This window comes from Alligator mississippiensis, chromosome 4 (assembly GCF_030867095.1).
Source record: "Alligator mississippiensis isolate rAllMis1 chromosome 4, rAllMis1, whole genome shotgun sequence".
Lineage (NCBI taxonomy): Eukaryota > Metazoa > Chordata > Crocodylia > Alligatoridae > Alligator > Alligator mississippiensis.
Genome location: NC_081827.1, coordinates 56063170 through 56078864, shown reverse-complemented (window position 1 = coordinate 56078864; position 15695 = coordinate 56063170).

Below are 15695 nucleotides of genomic sequence, written 5' to 3'. Positions count from 1 at the left end.
CCGGGGCCCTGGGGGCGGGCTTTACGGGTTGGTGGCCCTGGCCCTGCGCAGGTAGCTGGGCTGGGCCGTCTCCTCTGTCCCTCGCCTCCCCCTACCGTGCGTGCTCTGCATCGTAAAACACGCCGGTGCAAACGCCTCGAAAAGAGCCCTCAGCAAGACTGAGAAGTCAGAGCTGCTTTGAGGCTTTAGGCCCTGAAGTCATGAGACCGCCTCGACCCCCTTCTTGCAGATCACAAGTGTCACCCACTCCTAGAACCGGGGTCCTCCCCTCCTCTTCCCTCCAGCCCATGTTGGGGCAGGACACACTCCACCACTGCCTGCATGTATCAGAGGGGCACAACCAGGGGGGGAGGGTAGGTGTTTTGTGGGTTGGGAGTGCAGGTTACTTACGGTACTAGGGAACTGTGGGTCAGGAGTGAGGGGCACCATTGGGGGGAGAAGAGTTGCAGGTCGGGAGTGAAGAGCGCCATCATGGCCCAGGGGGGCAGGGTACTGCAGTTTGGGAGCGCGGGGCACGCAGGGCTGGGATCGGTGAGTTGAGAGTGAGGGGCAGCAGCTGTGCGGGGCTAGGGCTTGGCAATGAGGGACAGGGCATCAGCATGTCACTGCCCACTCACCGCCATATTCTCCTTCTCCCCCCACACGTGACGGGTCTCCTCTTTTTTGGACCTGGAAATATAACCCTAGAATGTGCTATGCCTCATTTATGGCAGGATACATCCAGCTTGAGTTCGGAGAGAGAGTATGGAGGAGTAGGGACTTCCAGAGATCTTCTAGTCCAACCCTCTGCCAGAAGCAGGATCATCCCTATCCAAACCATCCTATGCAATCCGTAATTTAAGTGGCCCAGCAGATGCAGTTAGCTAGGTTAATGTGAAGTCAAGTAGAAGCCAGGGTAGATTTACATGATAGATAGAAGATTCATAGATTCCAGGGTCAGAAGGGACCTCAGTGGGCCATCTAGTCCGACCCCCAGTAAAGGGTCACCAAGCCTGGGATCATGTGATCCCAGCCAGGTGCCTGTCCAGTCTCCTCTTGAAGACCCCCAAGGACGGGGTGAGCACACCTACCTTGGAAGCCCGTTCCAGATCCTGGCAACCCTGACCATGAAGAACTTTTTTCTAATGTCCAGTCTAAAGCTACTCTCCAATAGCTTATGGCCATTGTTCCTTGTTATTCCAGGGGCTGCCCCGGTAAACAAATCATTGCCTACTTCTTGCTGCTCCGCTCTTATGAATTTGTACGCCGTCACAAGGTCCCCTCTCAACCTTCTCTTGGAGAGACTGAAAAGTTTGAGGTCTCTTAGCCTTTCCTCATAGGGCCTTCCCTGCAGGCCTCCCGTCAGATGAGTGGCTCTTCTTTGGACCCTCTCCAGGTTGTCTGCATCCCGCTTGAACTGCGGCATCCAGAACTTGACACAGTGCACCAGCTGCGGCCTGAATAGTGCTGCGTAGAGAAGGAGAGTCACCTCCCTGGACCTGTTTGTGAAGCACCTACGGATGCACAACAAGGTGCAATTTGCTCTGCCGACTACTTCATCACATTGATGACTCATGTTCATCCTGGAGTCAACCGTGACTCCAAGATCTCTTTCTGCCTCAGTGGTGCTGAGAATGTCGCCCCCCAGCCTATAGGTATGATGGCAGTTTTTCCTCCCTAGATGCAGCACCTTGTACTTGTCCTTATTGAATTGCATCCTGTTGTTCTCTGCCTACTTCCCCAACCTGTTGAGGTCAGCCTGCATCTGGTTCCTCCTCTCCAGGGTGTTAGCTTCACCCCATATTTTAGTGTCATCTGTGAATTTGGACAGCGTGCTTCACACCCCCTTGTCCAGATCACTCAAGAAGATGTTGAACAGCACCAGCCCCAGAACTGAGCCCTGAGGAACTACACTGCACACTTCTTTCCAGGTTGACACTGACCCATCCACCACCACCCTCTGTGTGTGACCCCAGAGCCAGTTTGCTACCCATTCTACTGTATAATCATCCATGGCAAATCTTCTCAGTTTATTAATAAGGATGGTATGGGAAACCATGTCAAAGGCCTTCTTGAAGTCCAGATAGATAACATCCGCCTTGACTCCTGCATCTAAACATTTGGTGGCTTTGTGATAGATAGATAGATAGATAGATAGATAGATAGATAGATAGATAGATAGATAGATAGATAGAACAAGCTTTCATGAGCTGAGGCTCACTTCATCAGCTGCTGTGAAAGGACACGTAGAAAGCAGAATATAGGAAAATGAGAGAAATTAGAATACAAAAGACAAGATTGCAGCCAAAGGTCCCTGTTAAACCCTTCTCCCTAAATTAAAGATTAGTTAAATTCCTGGTGTTCTGTCCCATGAAGATACTTGTACACTTATCAGATCACTTCTCAAGGCATTTTGATAGGTTAAATAGATTATTTCACAGTAAACCATAGTTTCCAACTCTTGAATTATTTTTATAGGCACAGTACTGTATAAGCATTTCACTAATGGTCTCACCAATGCCATGTATGGTGCCTTCCTTTTCAGAGTCACTGCTTTCCTGGTTACCCAGGTATTCTGAATGTATTCTGTATTCCTTGTCTGTATGTGCATAACTTTGTGCTGGCTATTTTGAAACATGTTTTGAATGTGCCCAGGTTATCAAGAAATATTGATCCCCTTTATGATTGTTCCGGTCTTACCATCATTATTTTTCCAGTTGTTGTTTCATGCATATTTTATCATCAATGGGTGCATCTACATGAGAGTCTTACTGCTGAGTTGGCTAATTAGCACTGCACTAAAGCATCACTGTCTACACGTGCACTTCTATTAGGCTGGAGTAAACTAATTAACTCCGCTGTAGGATAGGACTGCTGGACAAAAGTACTATGCTACGGCAACATGTGTAGGCAGCCCTGCACTGTAGCACCCTCATGCCCCAGCCAGCCCCTCCACAGCATGTTGAGCCAGATCAGAGCAGCCCCAGGCTGGCAGACTGATCCCCCACTCCTCCCGGGTTCCTTGCCAGCCAGGGCTGCAGCACCCTGGCTCAACATACTGCAGTACCAGGCACACATATAAACACTGCACCCAGGAGCAATGAACTCCTGTGCAAACTGCACCAGAGTTTATTGCATTTAATTAATATCACATGTAGGTACACCCAGTGATTTTATATTTACTTTCAGATCACTGACGAAAATGTTGGATACTGTTTTGGGCCTGGTATCAATCTTCACAGAACCAAACAAAGGTCCCATTCAATTAATATATATATCCCTTGGACACCTAATTTTTTGAGATCCATCAGCTAGTCTTTCATGAACTTAAGAATTCAGTAACTGATATTATTAAGTCAAGTCAATGCCTGGGGCAGTTGCCCCTATCACACCCATCTTCCCTCCCAGTTATACCACTGCATGACACTGCCCAGCTCTGCTGCTATTCCTGGGCCTGCAAGCAACGAAGTGGGGAGATACGGGGGGAGGGTGATAGATAGCTGCCCTGGGCCCATTTTTTCTATACTTTGCCTCTGATTGACATAGTGGGTATAGACCCTTAATTAGACAATAAAACAATTCAGATACAAAATACAAAGGATTACTTCAAAGTGGTATATGTATTTGGCTTAGTTGCATTTATACATATTTTAAAACATATCTGAAGTTGATACAGATATACAGATACAGAGATACAGAAGTTGTAGAATGATATATAGTTCACAAATTACAGCAGATCTTCTTACTTTGCTGACAAGGAGTACTACTTTGATGTCAACCAAATTTGGGTATGAATGTTGTATCTTGACCATTATTATTGTGAGAACCACTCAGTGAGCTGATACAGAATAGTCAATCTTAAATGATGTGCTTTCCTGCCATTATATATTGTAAATTATTTGCAACATATAGGGTTGTACATTTACCTAGGAAAATTATTTGGAGGAAAAACCACAGTCATGGCACTTTATGATAAACATTTTTACCTTCTTCTGACATTTTTCTTCAAAAACTTGTGTCCCCTGGCCCGTGAGTTAAGAAGTTAATAAGATTGTTAGAGGAAGAAAAGGACATAAGGGAATCTCTGAGTTAAGCAATTCTCTTTATTCCCCATGAGAAAACTGAGCCTCAGTTTTCACAGCTGTTCCATTTGGACAGACTTCACTGACTACAGACTATACTAAGGGGAACCAAGTTTGCACAAACAGCTTTCAGGACTGGGACATTACTTTCCAAATTATAAACCTTTTCAAAGGTGTATATACGGGTGTAGATAGATAGATAGATAGACAGACAGTTGGGTCTGTATGTGTACTTTTTTTAAAAGGTGGCACTGTTAATGGAGAGTAACCCTCTTTATACGGCTTAGGCATCTGAGAGAAGCATAAAAGCCTTTCATGATTAGTTTCCATATGGAGAATATTGGAAGGTATCAACAGCAGATGCCTGCTTATTATTATACAAATAATCATTTTATGAAGAGATCTTAAGACTGCTGGACAGACCGCTGACTTGTGCACTCAGTGATGAACATCTGCCTGGTGCCAAGACACTGGATGACCCAGAAGGCTGCTCGGAAATGGCTGAATGTCACAGCTCTGAACGACTGGGGACAGTGTGAGGAGTTCCAGGCCCAGTTGTATAGTGCACTGGAGCAAGTCCCTACTGCTGATGACATCTCCATTTAGGCATGCTGGGAGCAACTCAGGTCTGCTATCCAAGACGCCTGCGCACAGACTATTGGGTTCGCATCATGACAGAACCAGGGCTGGTTTGTCAACAATGGCACTCAGATCTGCGAAACACTCAAAGGGCAGCCAAAGGAAACGGTACAAAGACACACCCAAGTCGCCCACAAGCAAGGAGGCATCAACACCAATGGCTGGGAGGAGTAAGCTAATGACCGCTCGGTGTGGCGCCACCTGGTCCACCAATGACTTGATACTGAGGTGGAACGGTGGCAGCAGAGGAAGGATAAGGAGACCAACTCAGGGCTGCGAATCCCATTCTCCTGCGCAACAACATACCCCCATTGCCAAAGAATGTGTGTATCCAGAATTGAGCTCCTCAGTCACCTGAGGACCCATCAAGCCTGACGGATGTCTTCCTCGACTCTGAGGCACTGCCACCTCTGCCGACGATGACTCTGACAACAGGCAGAAGCTTTAGCATCCTCTTGGGTTTTTTTTTAACTTTGTAAATATAGAAATTGGATATTCTATATTATAACACTAGATGGCAGCCAAAAAGGCCAAAACAGGCAAAAAACTGAACTCATGCAGACCTAGCTTTCAAAGCTACTACATTGCAAAGTTAATTCACAATTGATTTTATTCATTTAGAATTCTCAATGTATTAAGAATAGAGAGTAATGGATGAGGAAACAAATCATCATGTTCTTTAAACACTCAGTGCTTTAATCTGTTTTCTATTTTGCTTGGTTTCTGACATGGGCGCTGTTTTTAATTGCCTAGAACATTTTCTTTGTTGCAGTATGCTTTGTCATTGCTTTTTCCTCTCAATCAGGTCCCTTTTGTATCTCTCCCTCTTTGGGGAAGAATTAAAAATTATTAATCCTAGGATTAAACAACTCAACCAAATACAAAGTAGGCTTGTGAGTAAAGCTTCCCCATGGCTGTGCTTAGAATACAAATGATTCAAGGCCTGACACTGAAAGATGCTTAGTGTCTTCATCTCACATTAGCTGGAAAATTTAGGGTGCTCAGCACTTTAATTGGACTGGGGCCTATTAATTTTTTCTTGAACTATATAGGAAATGTCACAGAGGTGACAGTTATAGAAAAGGCAGCTCCATTTGATAGAAAGTTTTATAAACGTATCCATCTTGGCAACTGAAGAAACCTTCTGAGCTCTTCCTTATTTTCTCCTTTCATCCCAACATCATCTAGTCAAAAGGATTAAGTTCCTGCAGTAGGAGGGTTAGATGTCTCAAAGGAACAACAATCATAAAAAGATTCAAATTCATGTCATTATGAGATCCATAAGGTTATGTGAACAAATAATTTACTTAACCGTAATATTGAAGTTTTGGAAAAACATTCATTGTTCTTACCATATACTCTTTATCAGGATTATAGAACGTGAATCTCAGATTTGATTTTAAGTGGATTTTTCAGGGTTCCTGAGAGGATGTGACCAACTTTCATTTAAAACTAAATCCTATATACTGATTTACTTTGGTACTTAATGTAGCTGCGTAACTGCTATATTTCACATGTAGGCACAGTTTGAATTCTAGACCTGTGGTGGAATAGGATCATCCAGATATGCTCCCTGCCAAGTTGCTACCCTAGAACACAGCAGACAGCATCATGCTCCCTAATGGTTTTCTGCATCTTGCATTTAATATTCATTGGATAAACATTAGGGGAAGAGTTTCTACCTCACTGAGGGCAAAGGCTGGGATCAGAGCGCCTCCGTTTTGGAGCACCATTAGTTCCACTGAGCCAGCCTTCCTCTAGCTCGTTTGTCTCTTCCTGGTCCTATATATTATCTCCTGATTCCCCCATGAATCATCTTCAGGAGGATGGCTGGAGAGGACTCTAAAGAATACCTAACCTATGTTATGGACTAGAACTCAGATTTCCTGTTTCCTAGCCAAGTGCCCCAACCACTGGGCTAACTCGTAGGATAGTAGGCAATGCAAGTGCCAAAAATGTTAGTTATGCATTTAGTGGATGCATTTTAGATGTTTACTCAAGATGTTAAGTAGGACAAAACTTTATCCTAATCCTCGAGAGACACCTCTTCTGACTCAGTTCATTATCATCAGTATGAAACTTATTCCACTACTGTCTTGATGCCAAAATGTCAACAAATGAATTGATATCCCCAAAATTTATCATTTTGGGAACAAAACATCTTTTTCACCCACCAAAACGCATCGTATTCTTCTCACAACCTTCAGTCCTTTCACCAGCCCACCACTTGTCCATCTTCCTGACCTCCCCGCTCTCCAGTACCACAGTGGTTCCTGTAAATGAGAGCAGTTCTCTATAGTACTAGAAATGTCAGAGATTGGAATTGGAAGAGTTTTAATATAAAGAATCTATCTAGGATGGTGTAATGGGAGGAAAGGTAATGTTTGCTGTACAGCATAGCTAGCAATTATAGTGATTTGAATAGGTAGTACCTGTTAAAAGGAGTTCACTTTTCATAGATTCATAGATGTTTGGGTCAGAAGAGACCTCAGCAGATCATCGAGACTGACCTCCTGCCCTGGACAGAAAGAGCACTGGGGTCAGATGACCCCATTCAGGTGCATGTCTAGCCTCCTCTTAAAGACCCGCAAAGTAGAGGAGAGCACCACCTCCCTTAGAAGCCTATTCCAGATTCTGGTTACCCTCACTGTAAAGAAGTTCTTCCTGATGCCTAACCTAAATCTGCTCTCCTTAAGTTTGTGGCCATTGTTCCTAGTTACTTCAAGGGGTGCCCTGGTAAACACTCCAAGGGGTGCCCTGGCTGCCCAGCCCCGATGAATTTGTAGGCAGCCACAAGATTGCCTCTCAGCCTTCTCTTGCGGAGGCTGAAGAGATCCAGGGCCTTCAATCTCTCCTTGTAGGGTTTTGCCTGCAGGCCCCTAACCAGAATCTCTTAGGGGATTACAAAGGCACACAGTACTTTATTCTATATAGTTAGTGCTACTCTTTTATGACAAGAGTTGCATGATCTTCTGAATCTTCAGTTGCAGTATACTACTATAATGCTTGCAGCTAAATCTTAATAAAGGATGCATTTAACTTAGTACAATGGTTATAGCAATAATAATATTTTCTAGGTGTTCAGGATATTGAACAATTTTTTTTTAATATTACAACAGTTTCCAACACCAGCTGAAAGAAAGTTATATTTAAAGAATCATTTACAAGTGAGTGAAGTGAGTGAAGTCCTGCTGTGGGTATTCAAATGTAGCAATTAGGAAGGGAAGCTACATTTTTAAGGGCAAAATCTTCCATATGTGTACTAGAGAGACTTCTACCTGCCACAGTTGGTCAAGAGACACCCATCTGATCTAAGAATTTGACCTCCAATGAACAATAAAGCTCCCAGTTTCAGTGAGGCAGGTTAAAAGGTTATTTTCTTGACAGACTCTCTTAGGGGATTACAAAGGCACATGGTACTCTATTTTATATAGTTAATGCTACTCTTTTAGGATAAGAGTTGCATGACCTTCTGAATCTTCAGTTACAATATACTACTATAATGCTTGTGGCTAATTCTTAATGAATGATGCATTTAATTTAGTACAATCTCATCCCACACTGTTCTGTAATGGTAATTACATTAATTTGATGTGTTGCAGTCCTGCAGTTTAAAGATGTAAAGCTGGGTTTGCTTTAATGTGGCTTTTAATCTTATTAAAGTAATTTCCCCTCCCTCCTTCCTCATTAAATACCAACAGTGAACATACCCAGCTGTGAAATGAATGTATTTTTATGGAGAGGGAAGAGCTTCCAGGTTAAGTGGTGGGAAGAAAGTGTCTTTTCTAGTGTTAATTCTTCAGCACACTTTGGGGAGCACTGAAAAAAAAAGTCTGAATCAGACAAAGTCAAGGGCTTTGTTATATCTTGGCTAATATTCCTAGTTGTCCTATTTTGACTCAAGTCTGCCCAGGACCAGACTATTTTTTTTCTTTAAAAAGGTTTAAATGCATAACAAAGAATGCAGGGGCTTAGGTTGTAGCCGTGTTGGTCTAAGGACATAGGCAGACAAGGTTCCTTGGGTGAATTTGATATCTTTTATTAGACCAACCCAAAAGGTTGGAGAATAGTTATTAAGCAAGCTTTTGGGTTCAAAAACCCTTTGTCAGGCTAACAAAGAATGCTGTGTTTTGATTTTGTACTATATGGCAAAATGTATATTTTATTTTGTACTATGGTACAAATGCAGGGGGTACAGAGGTCCCCATTGTGTTATATTGCTTTACATGCACATCCCCCCCCTGCCCCCACAGACAAATTAAGAGCTATTTCCTGCCTTAAAAAGTTTGCAATCTAACAGGCAAGAAGTGAAAGAAAAGAAGCCTTGTGATCCGTATTCTGCAAATATGAAGTAACACAAGAGATCACAGAAGTTTGTGGCAGAGATAAGAATTTAACCAACCCCTTGTTCAGTGCCACACAATCACACTTCCTTTCTAATGATTCAGCACATCAAACCCTTCATCTCATCATTAGTATAGGTCAATTTATCAGGTTTTGCATGTTTATGTACCTTTACAAATATAATTGCATATGTGTATAAGCCATGAGATATGTTTTACAGGATAGTTTTATAAACTGAAACACTTAATATTTTTCCTTACATTGCCCTTTATTGAGAAAATAATTGTAATTACAGTCTCAGAGGTAATGACATTATTAAAGACTCAGATTAAAGCTGTATCACATGGAGAAGTAGTATACTGACTCTCAGTATTCTGGCTAATCTATTAAGAATGTAGTGTCTCCTAACCAAGTTCTTTATCAGATCTATTGAAAAAGAGTGTCTTCCTTGAGAAATAATATGCTTTAAATGTAGGACTAGAAGCCACAAAAACTGATTCTTTTCCAGAAATTCATGGTGGTTTGCCATGTAACATTGGGCACATCACTCAAATGAGAGTAACAGTATTTATTTAACAAATAATGTTTGTAAAATTCTTTCAAAAACAACGTACTAAGATGTGGCATGAATGGAACTAGAATCCACAGATTGGCCCAGCTGGTAATTTCTATCCAAAGTGCATTTTGATGGAAATCTGGGTTTTTTAATGAAAAACAATATTTCTACAGAAAATTTCTGCTTTCATTGAAAAATGTTCTTAGTCAGTGGGGCTTTGGGGGACCTAAAATGATTCAGTTTTCAGCTTTTCACTCTTTTTTTTCTCCTCCTCAAAAAAGCTGGAATTTTTAATTGGGTGAAAAGAAAACACTATTCCAATCAGTTGTACTCAGAACCTCTTGTCCCACTCAGAATCCACTGAAAAAAATGCATGCCAAAGTACTGGGTAGCCACAACACTTCTGTCTCCATCAGGAGCTGATGATACTGCAAATGGCACTAAGTACTCCAGAAGGGGTGTAAGTGGATGGCCTGGAAACAGTCTCAACCTCTGCTACTTTTTATGCCATATAAATTCTTAAATTGTTTTATATTAACTACGCACCTACCAGTACTACAATAAACAACTTAAGTAACATAGGTCACGTATGTGGGTGTTTTAGAAACTAAAGACAATTTCAAAATAAAACTATTTTGCATACAATGATCATTTACTGGACCACATCATTTCTCTACCAAGTTCTAAATGGTAAGTGTGTTTAACAATGCTGTCATCAGTGTTCCCCATATAATTTCCTACTTGGTTGCAGATGTACAGCCTGGGCAGCCATGTTGCCATAAGTTTCTGAAACACCCTCATATGTTTTGTTCTCTCTTCCATTCCCTTTCCAGGGAGAACTGTGAACATAGTCCAATGCTTTGGTCTAGTAGCTTGGTTTGGTAACTTACATGCAGAGCTAGCTTTAGGGAAAAAGGCACCCTGGGCAAACTCATATTTTGATGCTGCCCTGCCCCCCCAGTTAACCCCTCGGGTATCTCCCCCTCACACCTCAACAGCGCTGCTGCAGGCAGAGGCAGGGGCATAGGACTAGATCACATGCCACCCTACCTGCACTGCCCAACCTGGCTGCTCCTGAGCAGTGGTCTCAGGGACACCACCTCCCAGTCCATGGGCAGATGATACCACTCCTGCCCTGCGTTGCCCTCCAGCAGGCTGCCAGGGCAAGCTGCACTGTTGGGGCTGTCATGACAGGGCAGGGAAATGTCCTGCTGCCACCTGAGCCCAACATAGGGCTGGGGCCACCTGGGTGGGGAGCAGCACAGGGGGGACTGGAGTGGAGCAGAGCATTTACCTGCTCCAGAGGGCATGGGGTGGGCTGGGATGGGCACATGGAGCAGAGTGCAGCCAGTGGCTAGAAAGGGAAAGTTTGTGAGAGGGAGGAGCAGAAGGGTGGGAGTCAATCAGAAGGCAGCAGGGCTGGGCTGGCCCACCCCCCCATCTCCCTCTGCCCCCACTTCCCTGTGCCACATCATCAGGCAATGGGGAGCGGGGGAGGGGTGCTACCCCAGATGGGGGTGCATGAGAGGACCCCATTGGGATATGGGGTGGTGGCTGGGCTCAGCTGGCCTTGGGCAAGGATTGGCCAGGGTGGGGCACAGCAGCAGGGTGTTTGGCACCCCCCTGATCATGGTGCCCTGGGCAGGTGCCCTGGGCAGTCGCCCACCCCTAAGGCTGTCTATGTTTCTTTCTATCACTGAAGGTAAAGTCAAAAAAGGCTTCCTGTGCTCGCACTTGAGGAAGAAGGTGCTAATGTTTGTAAGCATCCTTATTGCCTGCAGGAGCTCATTCTACAGTCTTGGACTGGCCCTGGAGGAGCATTACGTTTATGGAAGAAAGTTTCATTGTTATCAACCACAGCCTTCAAGCTGTCTTCTAATGCCTTAAGGTCAGTGCTAGAAGTGTGCACATTGCAGATTTTTAAGGATGTGCTAAATGTTGCTGCTAGGAGTGTTCTGCCATACCCCAGATAGTATCCCTGTCTGCCTTATATTCATAGAGTTGTTTAGCTATTACCATATGTCTGCTTACTTCCAGTGTTCCTCCCTATCAGCTTTCTGGCTATCCAGTGATAGACTAGACGTAAAGATCCATTTATACGATTTTTTTTGCTTTGGCATAACTATCTGAGTTACATGTATAATTTTTTTCTTTTTTAAAAAGCAATTTTTTGGGGTCATTCTCTAATGCAGAGGTGTTAAAGATATGGGCTGCAGGGCGTATCTGGCCTGTGGAGCACTAGGATCTGGCTTGTGGGTCTTGGACTGACCCCCCACACTACATGCAACACATGTTGGCCCCAGCCATGTATGCTGTATGTGGTGCATGAAGCCAGTTTGGTGCATGCATGTTAGGGTTGGAAGGGACCTCAACAGATCATCGAGTCCGACCCCCCGCATAGGCAGGAAAGTGCTGGGTTTAGATGACCCCAGCTAGATGCCTATCTAACCTCCTCTTGAATACCCCCAGGGTAGGGGAGAGCACCACCTCCCTTGGGAGCCGATTCCAGACCTTAGCCACTCTAACTGTGAAGAAGTTCTTCCTAATGTCCAATCTAAATCTGCTCTCTGCTAGCTTGTGGCCATTATTTCTTGTAATCTCCGGGGGCGCCTTGGTGAATAAAACCTCACCAATTCTCTTCTGTGCCCCAGTGATGAACATATAGGCAGCCACAAGGTCGCCTCTCAACCTTCTCTTGCGGAGGCTAAAAAGGTCCAGGTTCTCTAGTCTCTCCTCGTAGGGCTTGGCCTGCAAGCCCTTAACCATACGAGTGGCCCTTCTCTGGACCCTCTCCAGTTTATCCACATCTCTCTTGAAGTGCGGTGCCCAGAATTGCACGCAGTACTCCAACTGTGGTCTGACCAGTGCCCGATAGAGGGGAAGTATCACCTCCTTGGATCTATTCGTCATGCATCTGCTGATGCATGGTAAAGTGCCATTAGCTTTTCTGATGGCTTCGTCACACTGCCGACTCATGTTCATCTTAGAGTCCACTAGGACTCCAAGATCCCTTTCCACTTCCGTGCCACCAAGCAGGTCATTTCCTAGGCAGTAGGTGTGCTGGACATTATTTCTTAATGAGTTATAGTATCATGCTGGATGCACATTTAAAAAAAAATTAAAAATAATTCTAAAAAAAAAAATTAATATCTATGTAAATTTATCCTGAACTTTGTTTCAAATGAATGAAGAAACTGCAAAGAGTATGTGTGCTGCGCTAAGGCTTAAACACTACTAAATATATTAACCCAAATTATATCTGAAATAGAGTAAAAACTTATGCTAGTAGAACTATTTGCAAAGGAAGGACCTATTCAGTATGTGCAGAAGTGGTAGTCTTTCACACAATGGGCTTGCCCTTTAGCTATGTCTACACTAATAATCACTGCACTTTGCTGTACAGAGGTAGCTGACTCTGTCTATTAGAATCCTGTTTGGCTAGTCCTTCAATACTATCCCACAGTTGCTGTGGGCTACATAGTCTGGGTTTTCTACTTAATCTCCCACCAGCCTCCAAAGGAACAAAAACTAATTGGTAGCTTGCTTATATTGTGCATCATTTAAGACTTAGTTTTCCATCTGGCTTTTGCTTGTTTCAATAATTCTAATTCCAGCTGAACAAAACTGAAGATGTCCACCCAGCATATTCATTTAACCTCCTCTAAGAATATTGGTTAAACAATTAACTGATAACACAGTAGCTTGGAAACAGCTGCTGGTGGGAGCCACTCCAGATCCCAGAGCCCTTTGACTGGGGGGAGGGGAAGAGGAGGCAAGCCCAGTCAGACAACATAGCCCATGGGAAGCACTGGGCTTGGAGAGAGGGGCACCTGTAAATGAGCAACTAAGTGCTAAATTGATGAGTCATTAGGCTGCTTGCTGTTTTCCTCTTAGGCTATGGGTACTAGTCCCCCTTGCCCATCTTCCTCCCCCTCCCCTCCCCTTCTCCTCACTTCTCTCTCCCTCCCTCCTGCCTGCCCTGCTGCCTTCTGATTCTTGCTGGGGCAACATGGTTTTCCTTCCCCCTCTTCCCTACCAGATTGTGCCCATCCTAAAGGATGCTGCTAGCTAACCGGTTATCATTGTAGTTATCAGTTAAATGATTACCTTTGACATCCCTAGTTGCCAGCTGGTGAGAAGAACACACCTAGCTGTTGGTTAACTTCTGGGATGAGTGTCGGCATAGTATAGGATAGGGCTGCGGGGCCCGACAGCCCTGTGCCCTGTGAGCTTGGGTCATAGGGACATGAGCACACCCAGCTCTAGCACCCCAGTGGAGATAGCCTGATTCTCACATGCCACGTCTTGATGTTGAACTTGTCTTAGGCGGCAGGTGGTTGTAACAGGGAACCCTAACCCTGTTACTAAGAGACAGGGTGGTCCCTTTAAATCCAGAACCTTCCAGTCATGGCTGGCCGGTCAAGTAGGGGTTAAGGCTCAAGCCCTGCCAGCTGGTCAGGTGACAGGAAGAGGAAGGCCAGGATCCTACAAATGGCAAGTGGAGAAGGCCAGAGGAGCAGCAGGGAGGCGGACTCCCAGTGACCATGGTGCCGCGGCTGCAGTTTATCAGAAGGCTATGCCATGCCCTGAGCCATCCTCATGATCAGCTAAAGGAAGCAGGCATGTTGCCTCTCTTGTTTCTGTATTATCATTTTTCCATTATATGGCCTTAAAAGCCTATGTTTTGTGTTGAATGTTAAGACTGGTGGTTTGGGTTAGGCTATTTGGGGAAGGAGGAGGCCTCATTGGGGGCCCACTGCAGTGTGGGGACCCTAGCACCAGAGAGGGCACAGTATTTGGGGGTGAGCAGACCCCAGCGCCACAAAGAGCGCAGGAGCCCGAGTGAGGTTTTTTTTGAGAGCTAGAGCCTGGGAGTCAAACCCTGATTAGTGGGGGTTTTTTGACTGACAGGCCTAGCTAGAGAGAAAAGGGGTAGGCCCACAGCGGCCGAGACCCCAACATAAAGAGGAATTTACAAATACCATCTGCAGTGTAGGGGAGGAATGGAGCCACAGATAGTGTCTCCTGGCATTGGGGCATGCAATGGACAGCCTCCTGCTTAATTAACAACAATTAATTAACAACAAGGTATGGCAGAAGAGAAGATGGGCGGTTGGCCCATAACAGGTGGGCGGGGCCACCAGTAGATGGACCCCGAGCAGGCCCCCCCCGTTACAGTGGTCTACTCCTGCTGCATGTAGTCCTGGAGGAGCTGGGTCCGGTTCTTCTATGGGACTCCAACCTCCCCTACACCCTGTCCAAGCACCACCCTGTGGTTACAGCATCCATTGCGCCTTCGGTTCTCAACAGGCACTTCCTCTGTTCTTGGCCCCTCCAGATTCATAGATTCATAGATGTTAGGGTCGGAAGGGACCTCAATAGATCATTGAGTCCAACCCCTTGCATAGGCAGGAAAGAGTGCTGGGTTTAGATGACCCCAGCTAGATGCCTATCTAACCTCCTCTTGAAGATCCCCAGGGTAAGGGACAGCACCACCTCCCTTGGGAGGCCATTCCAGACCTTGGCCACTCTAACGGTGAAGACGTTCTTCCTAATGTCCAGTCTAAATCTGCTCTCTGCTAGCTTATCGCCATTATTTCTTGTAACCCCCAGGGGCACCTTGGTGAGTAAAGCCTCACCAATTCCCTTCTGTGCCCCCGTGATGAACTTATAGGCAGCCACAAGGTTGCCTCTCAACCTTCTCTTGTGGAGGCTGAAGAGGTCCAGGTGCCCTAGTCTCTCCTCATAGGGCTTAGCCTGCAAGCCCTTAACCATATGTGTGGCCCTTCTCTGGACCCTCTCCAGGTTATCCACATCCCTCTTGAAGTGTGGTGCCCAAAACTGCACGCAGTATTCCAACTGCGGTCTGACCAGCGCCCAATAGAGGGGAAGTATCACCTCCTTGGTTCTGTTCGTCATGCATCTGCTGATGCACGATAAAGTGCCATTAGCTTTTCTGATGACTTCGTCACACTGCCGACTCATGTTCATCTTGGAGTCCACTAGGACTCCAAGATCCCTTTCTGCTTCCGTGCCTCCAAGCAGGTCATTTCCTAGGCAGTAGGTATGCTGGACATTTTTCCTCCCTAGGTGCA